This window comes from Alligator mississippiensis, chromosome 1, assembly GCF_030867095.1.
Source record: "Alligator mississippiensis isolate rAllMis1 chromosome 1, rAllMis1, whole genome shotgun sequence".
NCBI classification, from domain to species: Eukaryota; Metazoa; Chordata; order Crocodylia; family Alligatoridae; genus Alligator; species Alligator mississippiensis.
Genome location: NC_081824.1, coordinates 12,864,836 through 12,885,716, shown reverse-complemented (window position 1 = coordinate 12,885,716; position 20,881 = coordinate 12,864,836). Strand labels below are relative to the sequence as shown.

At 47.8% G+C, this 20,881-nt stretch overlaps 1 long non-coding RNA gene across 1 annotated transcript; it reads right to left on the bottom strand.

Moving 5' to 3' along the window:
- Positions 1-2,132: 2,132 nt before the first annotated feature.
- Positions 2,133-20,666, bottom strand: LOC109284166 (uncharacterized). The gene is made up of 3 exons (XR_002091515.2): positions 20,398-20,666; positions 5,958-6,092; positions 2,133-2,897 (listed from the first exon to the last, which is right to left on the bottom strand). It is a non-coding gene; the product is annotated as an uncharacterized LOC109284166 (long non-coding RNA).
- Between the last annotated feature and the right edge of the window lie 215 nt (positions 20,667-20,881).

Here is a 20,881-nt window from a genome sequence, read left to right as displayed (position 1 = left end):
AGCATTTGTTCTCAGGCCGAAGAGCCAACTATGGGGCACCAAGTCCTGAATAAAGGATCAGATCATGACTAGGATCTGGAACAACGCATTCAGGCACTACTGACAGACTTGAAATGAGAGGCCAGGACACGTGGTTAGAATTTGCCAAGCAAAGAGTGTGACCTAGTCTGGACTTAAAGTGCAGAGGGCGGGCAGGACTGTGACCCACGAGCATTGTGGAGCATCTAAAATACTGCAAGAAAAGAGACCTACTGTTCTCCTGAGCCATTTCCCATTTGTCTTTACTTCCATAAGCGTGTGGTACTAACTAAATGATTTGCATCTGTCTGTCTCGCTCTCTCTGTCAGGGATTTTACTTCACTCCACTGATTCTGTTCTTGGCTCAGCCAAGGCTTCATCGTTCCTCCCTCCTTAGCATCTAATCCAACCAGGCTGCGCATACCTGAATTCAAAGGGAAGCTGGAAGTTCCTCTTGCACAGTCTGTTCATAGCTGCTTCCAAGTCATAACAGGGAAGGAAATGTTTTGAGGGGATGATCCATGGGGATCATCTGAGGCTGCTAAGATAATGCTAATGGGAAGAGAAGGAAGTTGCACTAAGCTCTGCCAGAATTTGAAGCAGCATCCTCTTGAAGAAGGGTCCAGAATCCTTTTGCCTACACCGAGTGCCTGAAGCTTGAGTTCATTTGAATTCAGACATAGGCTTAAATGTTTTTAAAGTGACGTCTGTTTCTTTTAACCTTCAACTTGAAACCCTAGAATATGTCACCTGGCTGAGGTCAGGTTCTCCAACGGTACTAAGTTACCCTTTTTATACAATGTCATAAAATTCTCTCTTAGGTGACTCCTCTCCTTGTTTTAAAAAAATACAAAAATAATACACAGATCTGAAATGATGGCAACCTTACTACATTACCCAGAGTATTCTGGAAGATGTGTTTTCCAAGACTCAGTGATGTTTGACATAGAGTCACAGGACCACGCACAGAACTTAACAATAAGATTGAAAGATCTCTATGATGGACTGTAATTTAGTCTCAGCAAATGTGACTTGACTGGTCAGCGCATTGAACTTTGTACTGTGGAGACCAGCCCTTAAATATTTAACATTTAGCATGTAAATAGGCTTCTGCACACCATGTGTGGACATAGTAACTGGGGAGCAGTGTCTGCAATGCACCCATATAGACTGGGCGCTAGACATTCAAAGCACAAATGCCATGCAACTTAGGAACTCTAATGCCATTTATGCATTTGAAAATTCATTACTGCACTCCCAAATCTCAGCCCATCTAGGTACTGATTCAATGCCCTTAAAAGCTAATGGAAGCATTCTCATTGACTTCAGTGGGTATTTGATCAGTCCATCCATTGGGATAAGAGGAAGATGCAACATAGCATTGTATTTTACTGGGATCAGAAACTTAACCTACTCTTGGTCTAAATGAATAAGGATAGAATTTGCAGTTAAACCAGCTGGGATAAAATGTAAGGGGTCATTTGAGGCTACTTGGAAGCTATTCACTGACTAATATATGGAAAGCTGACACTGATTTATACTATGTTTAAATTGGACAGAACATGGCATAGGACAACAACAAAAAAATGATAAATGGAAGAAAATGGGACCCATATAAAAAGGGGGTTGATCAAAACAAGAATTATTTAGTCTTGAAAGAATCTGATTATGGCATGACTTGAATTAAGTAGTGGAATTAAAGCTTATAATAAAAATAAGGCAGCCTTGAGGTCCAGGCCATATGTTTAAAATAAGAAGGAATATGCTGCATTACGTATGTGAGGGAAAGATCTGCCAGAGATCTAGAACACAGGACTGGCAGCTCGGAAATCATCATTTTGTTTGCGCTGTGAATGACTTTCTGGGGGACTTGTAATAATCATTCCATCTCTTTGTGCATCCGTTTCCCTCTCTAAAGTCCAAAAAAATAATACTTCTTTACCTGCCAGTCTCGTCATAAAGGTTAACACACTTCTCTGTGTAAGTGCATTCTGAGCAATTTGGCTGGAAGATGCCATGTGGATGTCAAATATTGTATGTTAGCGTTCCCATACGTTGCAGACATAATAAATGTCCAGAATGCATTTTCATGTAAGAGAATGGGCTAATATGAGCATATTTAAGCAACAGTGATTTTATTTGGGAGTAATTGTTAGTTTTTCTGTTGGGAGCAGATATACTCTTCCACGTTGGAGGACAGAGGTATTTTTCAAAGCTTTGTTCCCCATGTATTAATGTGGGTGGCTATTTCTCCATGTTTTCAAATGGAAGATATTTGCTCTTCTCTAGTACAAAATGTTTAAAAGCATGTAGTAGAGAGATCACAGATTTGGCATCAACACATTCCAGATGCAAAAGGCCTGCCTATGACTTCTAATCCTACTGGGCCTGTATAACTATCTTGTATACATAGTTACAGCATGATATACAATGGGGAATAACTTTCAAATTCCTCTTTTGCTTCTTTTAGCTAATTGGAAGTGTATTTAATTCATAGTGGAGCTGTAGTTAAAGTATGGGGCTTTAGGGGCACAGCAGTGGTTTCTCTTAAAGGTAAGCAGTTACTTCATGGCAGATCTGAGATGATATCCAACGGTTATTTCTTATTTTAAAAAAGGCAGAAACTATGATATCTCAGATGCTTTGGACAGATGTTGATTTTTAATAGGTATTGTTCTTTTTTTACTCTGAGGCAACTTTAACCTGTCCGTATCTGAAAAATTACACTAACTAACTTTTAATGTTAACACATTACAAGGTTTACCACAGTTTTCATGAGTCGAAGTCAGGTAGAAGTTTCTCTCTGTTCTAAAATATTGCACAACTGGTCAGGTATTATCAAAGGAGGTTCCTCTTCTTCCAAAGCATTATGTTCAGTCCTAGGAAAGGAAAGACAGTCAGGTGAGATGATTCAATTGTGTCACTCCATGTTATAGGCATGTTGAAAGTGTCTGGGTTAGGGTCAGAGGGGTGAGCACCAAGGGTGATATCATGGTGGGTGTCTGCTATAGATCGGGAGAGGTCCCAGGTGATTGGAAAAGGGCAAATATAGTGCCCATCTTTAAGAAAGGGAAAGAGAAGGATCCAGGGCACTACAGACCTGTCAGCCTCACTTCAGTCCCTGGAAAAATCATGGAGCAGTTCCTCAAGGAATTCAATGCTAAACACTTGGAGGAGAACAAGGTGATTAGGAACAGCATGGATTCACCAAGGGCAAGTCATCTATGACCAATTTGATTGCTTCCTATGATGAGATGACTGGCTCTGTAGATGCAGGAAAAATAGTGGACGTGATATATCTTGACTTCAGCAAGGCTTTTGATAGTCTTCCACAACACTCTCCTAAGCAAGATAAGGAAATATGAATTGGATGAATGAACTGTAGGGTGGATAGAAAGCTGGCTGGATCATTGGGCTCAAAGGGTAGTAACCAATAGCTTGATGTCTAGGTGGTAGCTGGTACCAGGTGGAGTGACCCAGAAGTTGGTCCTGAGGCTTTCGTTCAATATCTTCATCACCTACCTAGAGGATAGGATGCAGTGCAACCTGGGGCTAGGATTCAAAGGGACCTAGACCAATTGGAGGATTTGCCCAAAAGAAATCTCATGAGGTTCAATAAGGCCAAGTACAAAGTGCTGAACTTAACATGGAATAATCCCATGCTCCAGTACAGGCTGGGGACTGATTGGCTAAGCAGAGGCTCTTCAGAAAAAGGAAATAGGGGGTTACAGTGGACAATAAGCTGAATATGAGCCAACGGTGTCCTCTTGTTGTCAAGAAGGCTAACAGCACACTGGGCTGCATTACTAGAAGCATTGCCGGTAGATCAAGGAAACTGGTTCTTCACCTCTATTTGGCACTGGTGAGGCCACGTCCAGTTTTGGGGCCCCCACTACAGAAAGGATGTGGACAAATTGGAGAGTCCAATGGAAGGCAATGAAAATGGTTAGGAGGCTAGGAAACATGACTTCTGAGGAAAGACTTAGGGAACTGGCTCTTATTTGGTCCAGAGAAGAGAAAACTGAGGGGGATTTTATAACAGCCTCCAACTACCTGAAGCGGGGTGTTACAGGTAAGTTAGGTATCCTAAGATTCTTCCTTCTAGATCTGGAAACCTGGCCGCAATCTTCATTTGTCAACTTGCCTGCTACACCTTGATGGGAGAATATGTAAATAATCAAACAAAAGAAGACGGAAGATCATATAGCCAAGTTTATATTTGTTTCCTCATTGTTTCTTGAGAAAAATACCCAGTGTGCTCACGTGCACAGAATCACAGTCAGCCTGATCACTTTTAATATCATATAGTTGGCTGCCTATAAGTTCATCACAGGGGCACAGAAGGGAATTGGCTGCCTATAAGTTCATCACGGGGGCACAGAAGGGAATTGGTGAGGTTTTATTCACCAAGGCACCCCTGGGGGTTACAAGAAACAATGGCCACAAGCTAGCAGAGAGCAGATTTAGATCGGACGTTAGGAAGAACTTCTTCACAGTTCGAGTGGCCAAGGTCTGGAACGGGCTCCCAAGGGAGGTGGTGCTCTCCCCTACCCTGGGGGTCTTCAAGAGGAGGTTGGATATCCATCTAGCTGGGGTCATCTAGACCCAGCACTCTTTCCTGCCTATGCAGGGGGTCGGACTCGATGATCTATTGAGGTCCCTTCCGACCCTAGCATCTATGAATCTATGAGTTCTTATAGCCAGTGAACTGGTATCAGCCTAGTTCACCCTCACAGTTCATTCATCCTTGGTTTTCTCGTTTTAGGGTTCAGCTTATGGTTTACAAGGTCCACATCTTCCTCATAGACCAGAGGAATATATTATATAGATATATTATATATAATATATTCCTCGCCTCTCTCTTCCTTGGGTAAGTTACCGCCGCTTCTCTGTGTCACAACCCAAGGGTGTGATTTTTTGTTTTGTGTGTGCTTTGGCACCACTGAATTATTTTCCCGCCAATTTGTAGCTTTCTTTGCAGTGTGCATTTCTTCTTTGCAGCTAAGAAATGCTCGTTGCAAAGAGTTCCCGCCACTTGTATGATAATTCGAGCCCCATTATTGGCTTGAGTGAAATTATTCACACGTGGCGGCTAGTGATTGGCTTCCTAGCCGTATAAAAAGCTTGAGTAGTTTCCGCCCAAGTTGGAGGACTCCACGAACACCAGGAGGAGGGATCTTCACGCTGTGTGAAGATCTCTAAGCGCTGCGGAGCCTATCGGACCCAGTGCATTTCAAGCAGGCAACAGAGGTCTGATCAGCCTCTAGCCTCTTCCCGTCGCCGTTCGCAATCCTCGACGTATCCCTCTCCCTGCGCGCAAAAGGATCCACGGAGCCTCAACAACTCCGTGGGAGAGACCCGAGCTTGTCATAGTCCTCAAACGAGGATTTAAGCGGAGCTGTGCCTGGGAAACTGTCCAGCCTACACCGCGACCATCTTCGGTGTAAGTAAACAATCTTGAATCAACCACTAAGCGTCTGTGACTAATTCTAGCTCGCCGCCTGTTTTCTCCGACCCAGCGTGCCCAGGCTGCTGGCCACAGCCCGCGTGGCATGAAAAAGGGCCCGGATCGCCCCCGGCCCGCACACTCTGGGAACCCCCTTCTCATCCCCCGAGCTGCCGCTGGTGAGGTCCCATGCCTCCACACAAGTTACTACAACCTCACTCAATTACTCTCTCTCATACTCTGTCCCTTTCTGGGGGTGAAGGCTTGCTGGCGGCTTCACCCTGGTTCCCTTTCCAGTCAGTAATCAGAATCTCTTTTCAGGTGTGGAAAACCTCCCACAGCAGGACACAGCCTGATGACATCACCACTCTCACGCTCCGCGTCTCCGACTCCTAGTAGTTTTCTACAGAACATCCTTTGTAACAGGTCAGGGCTTGCCTCCATTACATATCCCACCCTTTACTTCCCAATGTGGGCTATACACATTTCATACCTCTGATTCATCTTCTTATCCAAAAAAAAATTCTCTGTTTGGCTACAATCTCTCGTTCCAGTCGGTGATGTCTTCTCCTCCTGCAGTGAATGGACAGGAAGTCGGCAATTACATTTCTCCTCCCGGGGCGATGTTCTACAGAAAAATGGAAAGGTTGTAATGCCAACAGCACTAGCTTTTGACAAAGAGCATTCTTTACTCTATCAAAGGCCTCTATAAAGCCAACTTTAGTGGTCTGTATGGGCTATTTCCCTCGTGTCATGTCAGTTAATGTCACTAACTCAGAAAACCCGGGGATGAACTGTCGATAATAATTCACAAATCCTAAAAAGGATCAAAGTTGCTTACAACTCTTAGGCAGTCTTTAGTCTCGTATGGCAGCGACTTTGTCCGGCACTGGTTGGATGCGACCCTGGCCTATTTGGAACCCTAAATACTGTGTTTCTTCTTGGCCGAACCCACATTTCTTCAGGTTTGCTGTCAGTGTAGCAGCTCTCAGTTCTTGTAGTATGGCTTTCAAATGCTGCTGATGGTGTGTCCAGTTCTCAGAAAAAATAATGTCATCAATATATACGGATGCATAATTTTGGTGTGAAGCAAAGATTGTATCCATCAATCACTGGAATGAAGCCGAGGCTCCATGCAACCCAAAGGGAATCTGTTTAAACTGAAATAAGCCCTAGGGAGTGCCAAAAGCTGTTCTTCCCTAAGGATCTCCTCCGGTATACCGACCCCTGATGCCCATTTTATGAGTTCTTCCACTATTTTGGGCACTGTAACAGACTTTAACAGGATTGCTTCAGGAAACCTGGTAGCGTAATCTATTATTACCAACACATATTGATAACCAGCATTACTCCTAGGGAAAGGTCCCGCTATATCCATTGCTATACAGTTGAAAGGTTTTTTCACTAACGGTAATGGCACTAAAGGTACTCAAGTAGGTCAAATGTCCGAGACCCACTGGCATTCAGGACAATCACGACCATACCTTTCTACCTGTTTATACAACCTGGGCCAAAATAGCTGTTGCTTCAGATGTACTTCCATCTTGTCTCTCCCCAGGTGTCCTTCCATGGGGAGTGTATGCACCACCCACAACATCATTGGCCAATATTGGCGGGGAACTATGTGCCCGCCTCTGCTCAAGAAGGCACTCTCGGGCAACTCTTGCGCGGGCGGCTAACCGGGTCTGCCCCGGTCTTGCAGGAAAGTCCCCAAAGGGTGCCCCGGGAGCCGGTAGCAGATCCCCGGAACTCGCCAACCGAGGTCTCGGCTGGGCCCACAGCAGGGGGTCCCCCTCTCTGCGGCCTCCAGTGCCAAAGCGCCCCTGGGCGAGTTCTCACGGGGCTCCGACCTCCCCTACACCCCGGCCAATGCCACCTTTGGTCGCGGATATTCTGCTCCTCGTCCCCGGCCCAAGGACTGTGCGTCATGGGCCCTCTTTCCTTTGACGGCTTCTTTCCGGACGCCCTCACCGGCGTCTCTGCCGGCACTTCCCGGTTCCCTCACCGGAGTTCCTGCCGGCTCTTCCCCGGTTACCTCACTGGAATTCCTGCCAGCTCTATCCTGGTTCCCTCACCGGAGTTCCTGCCAGCTCTTCCCCGGTTACCTCACCAGTGGTTCCTGCTGGCTCTATCCCAGTTCCCTCACCGGAGCTCCTGCCGGCTCTTCCCCAGTTATCTCACCGGTAGTTCCAGCTGGCCCTCTCTCCGGGTTCCTCCTCGGCGCCTCCACTGGCTCCCTCGTCAATTTCGCCGCTCTTCCTCGGCACCGCGGCTCTCCCAGCCTCCGCTGATCCCGGCGCTGCTGCAGCCTATCCAGCCCACGGCAAAGGCCCCGTGCGGGTGCCCGGTTTCAGCCCCGGGCTTCCCTCTGGGCCTCGTGTCCTCCCGAACGGCGCCTCTCTCTGACGTCACTCCGCTCCAGCTGTATGAAAGCGCAGCTAACAAGCCGCGCGAGTGGTTCCTCGGCCTGCACGCCACTACTGCTCTCACTTCCTGCGAAGCATAAGCGAGCGTTTCCTCTGGCTCTGGACCGGGGTCTCCTTCTAGCCCCGTTGTCCCTGGGACATAACCCCCCCACTTAAGATGCCTTGGGGCGCTGCTTTGTCTCCCCTCCGGGTCGTACCTGTGGGGTCGGTCCGTCCTTTCACTGGATGCTTTTGGTCCCCAGTCTGGTCTTTACTTCCACACCTAGATAAGAAGTCCGCCACGGTATTGGTTTTCCCGGGTCAGTATATGACGCGGAATTTATACCGTTGGAGCGCTAACGCCCACCGGGTGATCCGAGCATTATCGGACTTGGCTGTACTTAGCCACTTCAGCGAGGCGTGGTCCGTCACTAGTGTAAACTCCCTTCCCATCAGGTAGTACCTGAAGTAGTCCACCATCCACCGAATTGCCAGGCACTCGCGCTTGATAGTGGCATACCTTTTCTCCGCTGGTAGTAGTTTGCGGCTCGTGTATGCCACAGGTCTTTCGCCCCCCCCCTTCTTCCTGGGTGAGGACTGCACCCACTGCTGTCTCTGAGGCGTCCGTCTGCAAGATAAAGGGTTTTTGGAAGTCAGGAGTATGAATTATGACGTCTTTGCATAATGCCCTCTTCAACTTTTCAAAACTTTGTATCATTTCCTTAGACCACCTGACTACTCCCGTTTCCCATCCTTTGAGGGCCCCCGACAGGGGTGCTGCTAACTCTGTGAAATGGGGTACAAATCACCTATAATAGTTGGTTAGTCCTAGGAAGGACCGTAACTGGCAACAATCTTGCAGGGCCATGAAGTTTCGGATGATTTCCACTTTGTCGGCCAAAGGTTTAATTGTGCCCCTGCCAACCAAGAATCCCAAATATTTTGTTTCTTTTTGCGCCAAGGCGCACTTCCGAGGGTTTGCGGTTAGGCCGGTGCGCCTCAATTCTGTGAGGATGGCCCGAAGGGCGCTCTTGTGTTGCTTCCAAGTCCAGGTGTATACGATGATATCATCTATATATGCCACTGCATATTCGACGTGGGGCACCAGGATCTGGTCCATCAGACGTTGGAATGTTGCAGCGGTGCCGTGCAATCCGAAGGGCATCCTAACAAATTCGTACAGCCCCCACGGGGTGCCGAACACCATCTTCAGCCGGTCTCTCTTGGCTACCGGAATCTGCCAATATCCCTTGGCCATGTCAAGGGTCAATATATACCGTGCGTCCCCTATCCTTTCTATCAGCTCTGCCACGTGGGGCATGGGGAATGCATCGAAAACTGCCATGGCATTCAAGCGCCGGTAGTCCACACAAAGTCTTAACGATCCTTCCGGCTTACGCACTGGTACCAGTGGGCTTCTCCAGGGACTTCTAGAAGCCCGAATAACTCCTAGTCGCAACATGGACTCAACTTCTTTACGGGCGGTTTCTAGGAGATGGTGGGGAATGGGTCACCACCTCTCCCTCACTATTGCCCTAGGGGGCATTTTTATGGTGTGGTACACGTTTCGAACCCAGCCGGCTCTTTGCGAAAGACCCCTCTGAAGTCGTTTACCAGGTTTTGGGCCTCTCGCTGTTGTGCAAAAGTTAGTTCCTCCCCCAGCCTGACCGGGGTATTTTCTGAAGCAGGCTCCGCCCCTCCTTCCGACCCTTGGGGTCCTAGGTCCTCGTCCTCGGCTTCAGAAAAGGCCGTCCATCCCTCGGGTTCCTGCCACTCCCGTAGGAGGTTTACGTGATAGATCTGCTTCTCCCGAAGGTGTCCGGGTCTGCGAACCTCATAATCCACTGGCCCCACCTGCTGGAGGATCTCGAACGGCCCCTGCCACTGAGTTAGGAGCTTACTAGTGGACGTGGGGAGCAATACCAGGACTTTCTGCCCTGGCTCGAATTCTCGTTCCTTGGCTTGGCGATCATACTGGCCTTTTTGGCTGGTTTGGGCTTCTCTTAGGTTCTCATGGGCCAGGTCTTGGGCCAATCTAATTCTCCTTTGGAACGTCTGCTGGTATGTCTTCGGCTCCTGGGAGGGTCCTTCCCCTCGCTCCCATTCTTCTCTTAGAACCTGTAATAGGCTCCGTGGGCGATGCCCCAACACTAGTTCGAATGGTGAGAATTTTGTGGATTCTTGGGGGGTGTCCCTGAGAGTGAACAGTATTAGGGGGAGGAGGAGGTCCCATTTCCAGGGATCCCCTGTATGCACCGGCGCAATGCCCATTTTATGGTTCCGTTAAGGCGTTCTACCAGCCCATTGGTCTGGGGATGGTAGACCGAGGTGCGGAGCCGCTTTATCTGGAGGGTCCAGCATACCGTCCTTAGAACTCCAGACATGAAATTTTTCCCTTGGTCTGTCAGGATCTCTTGTGGGATCCCCACTCGGGCTATCCAATTTATTAATTCCTCCGCGATACGCAGGGCAGTTACAGTTTGCAGGGGGATTGCTTCCGGGTATCGGGTGGCATAGTCCATGATAACTAGGATATATTGGTGACCCGAGCTACTACAGGGCACTGGGCCCACGACGTCTAAGGCAATCCTCGAGAACAGGGTGTTGATAACAGGCATGGATTGGAGGGGGGCCCGAGGAGGGCGTTCGGTTCTTGTCTTTTGACAAGTGGGGCAGGCCACACACCGGCAGGCTACTTCCTCCCTCATCCCCGGCCAAAAAAACCATCTGTTCACCTTCACGAGGGTTTTATCCCAGCCCAGATGCCCCCCTACGGGGCTCACATGCGCCAACTGCCAAATAGCCTGGCGGAATTGGGCGGGCACCACTAGCTGCGGACCCTCGACCCCTCCCCCCTGTCCCCTTGTAGGCGGTACAGGAGTTGGTCCCTTACCTCGAAGTGGGCCCGTCCTTCTGGCGGCGATGTAGAGGCTCACTGGGTACCTTGGGCCTGCTCTCAAAGCGTCCCAATCTCCAGATCCTTCCGCGTTGTGGAACAGGAGACTACTCGTAAGGTTGCTGAGGTCCAACATATTCGCCTCATCGGTTGACCCTTCGCCTTCTTCAAGCTCACCCAACCAGCCCTCTTGGCCCTGGATCTTTTTACGGGCCACTTCTGCGTCCCTCACCCTGTCTAGGACGTCGTATATCGGCGCCCAGTCACGACCCAGGAGCATTTCACATGCTAACTGGGGCACCACGCCCACCAGGAGTTCTCCCTGATGCTCCATTACCCGTAGGCGGACCCATTGGCACTCGGTCTGCTTCGCGTCCCCATGGAGGCAGGCTATTCTCACGGGGGGAGCCATCCCACAATCCTGCGGTGGTATCAAATCTTCCCTGACGAGGGATTGAGCACACCCCGAATCCAGGTTAGCTCGCACAGGGCAGCCCTCGACCCACGCTGTGACAACTGGGCGCTTCCAAGCCACGTTCTCTCCGCCGACCACATAACTGCAGTCCATAGGCTCGCTGAGCCCTTGGCCTCGCCACCGCTCTGCTGGGGCTTTTGTTCTGTTATCTGGGACCCATCGTTCCGTGGACTGCCGCGGGCATTACCTGGAAAAATGGCCCTTCTGCCCGCACCGGAAACATACCGTATCCCTGGGAGCCCCTCGTTCGGGCGGACACCTGCGCTCCGGTTCTCATGGGGCTACCACCGAGGATCCCTGGTTCTTCCTCTCCCTAGGGTAGTACGACTCCGAGGCAGCGAAAGCTTCAGCCAACCTCAGAGCTTCCTCGCAGTTCTGTGGGGTATGCTGTCGGACCCATCGTTGTATCCGCTCTTCTAAATCATTCTGGAATTGCTCCAGGACGATCTGGTCAGCTAATACCTCTCGGTCCTGCCCCGCTGGACTCACCCACTTATCCAGCAAGTCGCGCAACAGTTGTAACAACACTCTCAGCTGTCTTATCTCGTGGCCCTTCTTAGCTCGGAATCGGTGCCGGTAGTGTTCGGGGTTGATCTCCAAACGGTATAAGATGGCTTCTTTTACTGGCTCGTAGTCCAGGGCATCCTCCCTCAACAGGGCCCAGTACGCGGCTTGGGCCTTGCCCACTACTAAGGCCCCCAGCTGGCTGGCCCAGTATCTGTTATCCAGCCCCGTCATGAGGGCATGCCATTCAAAGGCCTCAATATACGCCTCCGGGTCATCCTCCTTAGTCATTTTAGGCATCTTAAATGATGCCAGGCTGTGCTGGCGCCAATCTTGTTGCTGGTCCAACATCTGTTGCTGGGAGCTCAGAATCTGGGTCAGCAGTTGCAGGTTCTGCCCGAGGACATCAGCGGGGCCCATAGCCAGGGCTTGCATGTTGGCGTAGGTCGCCAGATCGGGGTTTTCCATCATCCCACCCCTGCCACCACGTTGTGCCCGCCTCTGCTCAAGAAGGCACTCTCAGGCAACTCTTGCGCGGGCGGCTAACCGGGTCTGCCCCGGTCTCGCAGGAAGGTCCCCGGAGGGTGCCCCGGGAGCCGGTAGCAGATCCCCAGAACTCGCCGACCGAGGTCTCGGCTGGGCCCACAGCAGGGGGGTCCCCCTCTCTATGGCCTCCGGTGCCAAAGTGCCCCTGGGCGGGTTCTCATGGGGCTCTGACCTCCCCTACACCCCGGCCAACGCCACCTTTGGTCGCGGACCTTCTGCTCCTCATCCCCAGCCCGAGGACTGCGCGCCGTGGGCCCTCTTGCCCTTGCGGGCTTCTTTCCCGACGCCCTCACCGGCGTCTCTGCCGGCGCTTCCCCGGTTCCCTCACCAGAGTTCCTGCCGGGTCTTCCCCGGTTACCTCGCTGGAATTCCTGCCGGCTCTTCCCCGGTTCCCTCACCGGAATTCCTGCCGGCTCTATCCCGGTTCCCTCACCGGTGGTTCCTGCCGGCTCTTCCCCGGTTACCTCACCAGTAGTTCCAGCTGGCCCTCTCTCCGGGTTCCTCCTCGGCACCTCCACTGGCTCCCTCGTCAATTTTGCCGCTCTTCCTCGGCGCCGCAGCTGTCCCAGCCTCCGCCACTCCCAGCACTGCTGTAGCCTATCCGGCCCACGGCAAAGGCCCCGTGCAGGTGCCTGGTTCCAGCCCCGGGCTTCCCTCCGGGCCTCGCGTCCTCCTGCAGCACGCCCCCTCTGCCTTCGGGGCCGCGTTTTATTTCTGCCGAATGGCGCCTCTCTCTGACGTCACTCCACTCCAGCTGTATGAAAGTGCAGCTAACGAGCCACGTGGGTGGTTCCCCGGCCTGCACGCTGCTACCGCTCTCACCTCCTGCAAAGCGTAAGCAAGCATCTCCTCTGGGTCTGGGCCGGGGTCTCCTTCTAGCCCCATTGTCCCTGGGACAAACTAAAATTTGAAGAATCTCCTCTCCTCCTTTACCTCATTCAACCCAATAAAGTATGCCTTCTCTTACCTCAAACCTGGGAACTGTGTCACCCAACTCGGAATTCACAATTTCTCCTTCTTGCTTTGCAAGGCTCTCTTTGTAAATGTTTTGAAATATTGGTTCTTGTTCTTGCCTCTCCCTAAATTGTCTGTCACCTATAACTTCTTCTAGATATAATTCAGCATTTAAGTTTTCATCTTGGGCCATCCCTTCTGTGCCTATCCCTACAAGAACCATATCTATCCTTTCTTCTCTGGTGTTTTTTATAGTCTGCCCCAATACTTCCTATAGGTAAGGCCAGTCATTTCCTAACAAGATAGGACATGGTAGAATATCTGCCAATCCAACAGCTAGTTCTTCCGTATGACCCATAGCCATCAATCATAATCTTGTTCTCTCATATGTATATGATGCCCCATGTATGTATACCATGTTCACTGGGATCTCTGGTGCTCTGGCCTGTGGGGAAATCAAGTCACCCTTTACTATACTTTGGGTACATCCCATACCTACAATCGCTGGAATTATAAGGTTTCCAATTTTGACGTCTAGTATAGGTTTGGGCCATTTCATAGTCATTTGTGCCTATTGAAGCTACAGTCCATTTTTTCTTCATGTGAGAAGTCCCTTAGCTGATCCCCCACTCCTTTTTGGGGACAAAACTTGGCAATATATCCCTTGTTTCCACATCTAAAGCATATGACTTCTTTCTGTTCCCAATTTCTATATTCTCTATTGTTATCTTTAGAATTTCAACTCTGCATGAGGAGAAGAAGGTAATTAGGAACAATCCATATCGATTCACCAAGGGCAAGTTGTGCCTGACCAACCCGATTGCCTTCTATGATGAGATGATTGGTTCTGTGGATGTGGGGAGACCGGTGGATGTGATGTACCTTAATTTTAGCAAGGTTTTTGGTACAGTCTCCCACAACATTCTCACAGGCAAGCTGAGGAAGTATGGGCTGGATGAATGGACTGTAAAGTGGATAGAAAACTGGCTGGAGCATGTGGCTCAGAGTAGTAATCAATGGCTCAATGTCTACTTGGTAGGTGGTATCAAGTGGAGTGCCCCAGGGTCCAGTCATGGGACTGGTTTTGTTCAGTGTCTTCATCAACAACTTGGACGATGACATAGAGTGCACCCTCAGCGCATTTGCAAATTACACCAAGCTGGGGGGAGTAATAGATACACCGGAGGGTAGGGCTAGGATTCTGAGTGACCTGAATTAATTGGAGGATTGGGCCAGAAATAATCTCATGAGGCTCAACAAGTGCAAAGTCTTGCACTTAGGACAGAACAATCCCATGCACCAGTACGGGCTGGGGCTGACTGGATAAGCAGCAGCTCTGCAGAAAAGGACCTGGGGGTTACAGTGGACAATCACCTGAATATGAGCCAGCAGTGTGCTCTTGTTGCCAAGAATGCTAACAGCACACTGGGCTGCATTGGTAGGAGCACTGCCATCAGATCAAGGGAAGTGATTCTTTCCCTCTATTCAACACTGGTGAGGCTACATGTGGAGTACTGTGTTCAGTTTTGGGCCCCCCGCTACAAAAAGAACATGGACAAATTGGAGAGAGTCCCAGCAGAGGGCAACAAAAATGGTTGGGGGGCTTGGGCACATGAATTATGAGGACAGGCTGAGGGAACTGGTTTGATTTAGTCTAAAGAACAGAAGACTGAGGGAGGATTTAATAGCAGCCTTCAACTACCTGAAGGGGGGTTAGAAAGAGGACAGAGCTGGACTGTTCTCAGTGGTGGCAGATGACAGAACAAAGGGCAATAGTCTCAACCTGGATCAAGGGAAGTTTATGTTAGATATTAGGAAAAACTCTCTCATGACTAGGGTAGTAAAACACTGAAACAGGTTACCCAGAGAGGTGGTGGTCTCTCCATCCTTGGAGGTTTTTAAGACCGACTAGACAAAGCCCTGGCTGGGATGGTCTAGTTGGGGCTGGTCCTGCTTTGAGCAGGGGGTTGGACTAGATGTGACCTCCTGAGGTCCCTTCTAACCCTAACTCTTCAATGATTCTATGATCTTGTACCTTCATTGGGTTTCAGGCAACCCAAATTTCATGAGTACTGCCAAAGCTCCTCATGATGATATACCTACTGATCGTTTTACACCAAATACTGGTATCCAAATATATCTTAACTCTTCCCATAGGTCTGATCCAATTTCCACTGAGCTCAATGGGAATAGTTTTTTACTGGCATCAGTGGGTACTAGTACTTGCAGTGAATACGAAGCACTCAGCAAAATCATTTAGACCCTCAAAATGTTGCCCATCATGAACTACAGAGTTTGTTGCACGGTGTACCTCTAGGATGTTGTTCTGGAGGTTTTGGGAGGTGAGATTTGTTGTGGTGGTTCTGGGGATTATTTTTCAAAATGCTTTTCTGTTTCTTTCAGGGGAGGAATCCGGCTTAATCTGCACAACAAAGAGCACCTCACTAAGACACTCTCATGGGCCCAGAGGGACAAATTTCCAGCTTTAGCTTCCCCTGTGAAAAAAATGAAGTTTGTTTCCTTCATATTGGAACTTTTTACCATCTTTAACTTTCCCTGAGCCTGATGAAGGGCATGTGAGCCTGAAAGCTTGCAGGAAAATATATTTTTTGCAATTTCTCAGTTGGTCTAATAAAAGGTCTAATCTCTGAACCAAGAGATCTAGATTTTTACATTTCTGTTTCTTTGCCCTTTGTTTTGCCTAAAAGGCTTTGGACAATAGGCGAGTCCTGCAACACATTGTGAAGACAGCCAGGCAAGTCCTTGGCTTGCCTCATTCTCCTGTGATAGTTCATTCCAGAGATGCCTTTGACCTACGTGTGCATGGTGGGCAGCAATTTTACAAATATGGGAAAAAATAATATCTGCTTTCTTCCTGAGATGAGATGTCACAGGTTTTCTAGTTAAAATGTTTTCACTAGCAATCCATTCAGGAAACTATGCAATTTGAATAATAAAAAAAATTGAGAAATTAGACATTTTCCTCTTTAGATGCATAATAAACAGTCACAGCTAATTAGTTTCAAAATATATTCCATGTTTAATCCACCAGTACCACATCCAAACTGAAAAAAATAACAGGCAAAAGGTCTGCAGAGCAATGTGCTTGGCACTCATTCTGTTTCCTGGAGTCACTCTTCATAAGCGTTCATGGTAGGATTTTCTATGGCATCCTTTTTTGTTTGCACAATAATCAGTCACTCAAAAATGCAATCAGGGGCAGGAATTCCAGCTATTTTGTGAACTCCAGATCACATCCAAGAAACCACACGCTGGTTCACACAAAGAACATGGCTTGAGACCAATACCAAGTTAAGAATTTTACACTCAGCAAAACTAACACTGATGTCATATCTTGCCTACTACTATCATTGTGCACTACTCCTTCTGTGTGCTCTGTTCATACCAGGAAGATCTAGGGTGGTTCAGGACCAGGGACCACGACTTTGTGCATATGGACCACTGTCACTATTTACATGGGATCTGTTACTACTGTCTCTCAGAATCATTTAAGACATCTCTTCTAAGAACATACCCGATTCCCATTTTTATAGATGAGAAACTGAGGCTTAGAAAGGCCAAGTCACTACCCAGCGTTCACACAGCAAGTGTGTATGTTAAAACAGGGAGTTGAACCTAGATGAGCCTCCTCAAAGGGCAGAAGGCAAAGTCAATTTGCACCTTATAGACTAACTAAATCATAAGTCTCCAGATTGCAAATTTACTAACACAGATAACTACCTCTCTCACCACTGGGACTATTCTTCTAATCCCACAACTGAGTTTTTTTTAATTCCTGGAAGCATTTCTCTTTAGATTGAATCGAATCCAAAAGTTCTTAATACTCAGGAAAAAACCCTTCTTGAAGAAAGGGAGTCTTAGCTAAGTAAGGAATGAAAACCTGATTCTGCTACCCATCTTGAGATCTGTAGTGCACTCAAAGCTGAATATGCATTGTCGGTGTGCTCTTGTTGCAAACCCAAGCAGTAGTATACTCAATTATATTAAGAGGTGGGAAATGATTCTTCTACTCTATACAGCACTGGTGAGATCTCATTTGTACTGTGTCCAGTTTTGGGCACTGTACTTGAAGAAAGATATAAATGAGTTGAATAGAGATCAGCAGATAGAAATGAATAGAGGTCTAAGAAACATGACCTATGAGGAAAAGCTGAAGAAGCAGGATGATTCAATCTGGAGAAAAGAGCACTGAGATGGGATCTGATACCATTCTTCAAATATGTGTTGATGGATTATGCTCTGTGGCCACAGGGGACAGACAGGACAAGAAACAGTGATCTTAGATTGCAAAAGGATACTCGGTGGGATATTAATAAGGGCTTTCTAAATATGAGGGTGGTCAAATACTGGAACAGATTCCCTAGAGAGGTGGTGGAATTGCCATCCTTAGAAGTTTTTAAGAAAAGGTTGAACAAACGAGGATGAGATTTAGATGAGGACTGGCCCTACTTTGATCAGAGTCTGACTAGACTAGGACGTCACAGACTTTTTCTGTGATTCTGTGATTTTTGTATGGAATAGTAGCAGGCTATATAGTTGTCCCATCGCTTTACCAATCAAGAAACTATGCAACTTGACTATGGGTTGCCAAAGTGAGCCCATCAAATCCTGTGAAATATTTAAAAAGAATCAAACTACAAACCCCATGACAACATCAGTTCAAATTTGTTAGATGTTTTAGGTGTGAAAGGGATTATAGACATGCAGGTAATTAAATACTTGACATCTAGACTTATCGGTACATGCCCAAATAATTGCTTGCCAATCCGGTGCAGCTGCTGTACAGGAAAGTTGTGTGTCACTTTCAGGAGATAATCCTGTTCAGAAGTTACGTCAAGAAAAGCAATGAGTTTGCTAAGTAAATAGTGAACTGAGACTGCTGTACTTATCTACTATGCAGTAGATACTAACAGAAAAAATGCAAGCCCCAGGTCTGGAGTGACGCAGTTCTTCATAGCAGATCTGACACAATTGTGTGTCTGCTAACATTTCCATTGACTACTCAATCAAAACCACTCTGGCAGTGTCCTCTCTAGCAGAAGGCAGTATTATCCAATGGGTAGGGCAACCAAGCGAGTGTCAGGGGTAAATCTACAAAGGGGATTAGATTTAATTGCTACCTTGATTCAACATTTAGGTGGCACTGGATTCTCAAAATCTAAGTTTCTGGTAATTGATATAAGCTACAACATTGAAGTCCTGACATTTGGGGAGCTTGTTGGAGGCCTCATTCACCCAACAACCCTGGCATGATTCTCAAGCCAATCATTCCTCCACCCATCTCACCCATGAGGCCCAATCCAGGCGACATCCTCAGAACAACCCTATTGCATCAGGCCTTGGAAGGAAGTTATCTTTTCTGCTTAATCCAGGGCTATGAAAGTCACTGGGCAGCATAGTGGCTGAACAGAAGTGCTCCAATCCCAAATCCCCTTAAGGATTTAGCTCCTGGCTGCTTCTTCCTTCTACTACTACTGACCTGCTTTGTGCCCTTGGGCAAGCCTGCTTCACCTCTGTGTGTCTGTTGTCCTCTGTCTTTTTGCTTGCCTTGTCTGGTTAGGCTGCGAGTCTGCTAACAGTCCTTTGGCAAAGAGACTGTTTCTTACCGCGAGTTGATGTAGTACTCTAGTACAATAGGGCTGCAATCTTGGTTGCAACCTTAAGGTGCTACTGCAAGACAAATAATATTGGTTGAATCCATTGTTGAGGCTTGAAAGAAGAAAATGCCAGTCAGGTATGGGCTCAGAGAGAAAAGAGTGGTGGGAAAAGTCAAGGCATGGTGGTAGGATTTCTTTTTTTTTTTAAATGTGATATGATATGGGAGCTGTGGGTCATCATCAGCAAGCACAAAGGGTTTCCAAGTCACGGCAACTAGGATGGAGGAATTATGGGAATGTCGTGAGAAGGGAATCCATGAATGAAAAGTCCTCAAGATCTAGTACCATCTACACTTTTCCCAGAGCCTGACAAAGGGACTTTGATCCCGAAAGCTTGCAGAAAAGGACAATTGTCTTGCCATTTTCCAGTTGGTCTAATACAAGATATCATTTTGGAACCAAGAGTTCTAGTTTTTTGTAGGTCCTCATGAAAGCACTCCAAGAACATAGACCATGTCCACATTAGAAACCGAGTGCTGACATGCAACATATTTAAGATGTGACCTGCCTAGGTGCCAGAGTAAACATGGTATGGACACAGGGCTATGTTGTACTACTCCAGGGCAAAGTTACCCCTCAGAAATCAGGAATAAGTTACATCAGTGTACCCAGAGTGGACTGTCAGCACGAGTCAGTTTTACTCTGGGAAAGCCGCGTGTTCAGAGCAACAGGTGATTATTGGTTTCTCCTTACCCTGATGGAAAGGTGCTGTAAAAGTGTCCACTGTGGGCAGCTGCCTTGGGAAAACTGGTTTTCTGTCCACTCTGGACACTAATGTCATTTACTTCAGTGAACTAACCAAGGTCCATTACACTGGTGTTAATCTGCCCTGTGTCTGCGCCCTGAAAGCAGTTTGTCATGGGAAATGGAGGAAGCAACGTGGTCAGTCTCACAAGCAGGACTCTCCGTTCCATGTCTATTTCTGTGCTCTAACAACTAAGGGATGTTCTCCCTCCCTCCCAGTATCACATACCCACATTGAAATCATTTATTCGAAATCATTTATTAGAAATGCACCTGGTTATAGGGTCAAAAAGAACCAAGATCGAAACCACTTGATTTTGCTTTTGCAAAGCAAAAACCTGAATTGCTGAGTTTCTTGAATCCCAAACCACTCCCAGTTCTGTTCACTTTCACTGGGCCAGATATATGCAAAAAAGGGCACTGCTGCAGACTTCCACATCTGCTTAGAACTAGCAATCATTAACACCATTCATCATGAAAGCAGTAAGCAAAGGCTATTACTTAATTAGTACCCTGTGAGGGGAGTAGGCAGGTGCCATGGTGGCCAGTCTTGTGAGGCAGAGCAGGTACAGAACAGGTATCATGGAGGGAGTTATCTGTGATTGTTGGTCTGTGCTGAGTCCATGAGGCCATGACTCTCTGCTAAAGGGTATACCCTGAAATGCAATTAAGGACACCCAATATAATTCTCCCCCACCCCTCCAGTCAGGTTCAAAGAAGTAGCTCCTTACCAAAAGACAGCAGGACTAACTTGGGTATCCATTTATTCTCTTCAGACATAACTCATGGCGTCTGCATTGGTAATCCTTGGGCACTTGGCTAATTCTCCAGCCACACAGACCTGGTGCTGTTTGCAAGAAGGAGAGTGCCCGTCAGGGCAGGCAGTTTGTATCCTCCTATCTGACAAGTCATGGCTGAAGGAAAGGGCCTGCCTGAAACATCCCTGTTATTAACTGTGAGACACCTTCTGTTTAATTTTCTGAACATTAAAGAACAGAGATGGTTTAGTTCGTGGTACATTTGCAAAAAGCTCAGACTATACAAATAAGCATCCTCCAGCAACTGCAAGTAGAGGCAGGTTCCAGAAAGGGAAAAAATAGCCTGATGCATGTCATCCTGTGGTTTTGCATTAGATTAATGAAAAGCCCACACAGCATAATTATGTTTACAAAAAGCTTACAGAAGTTTTCCCACAAGGTAGAGCAGAGTCATAGA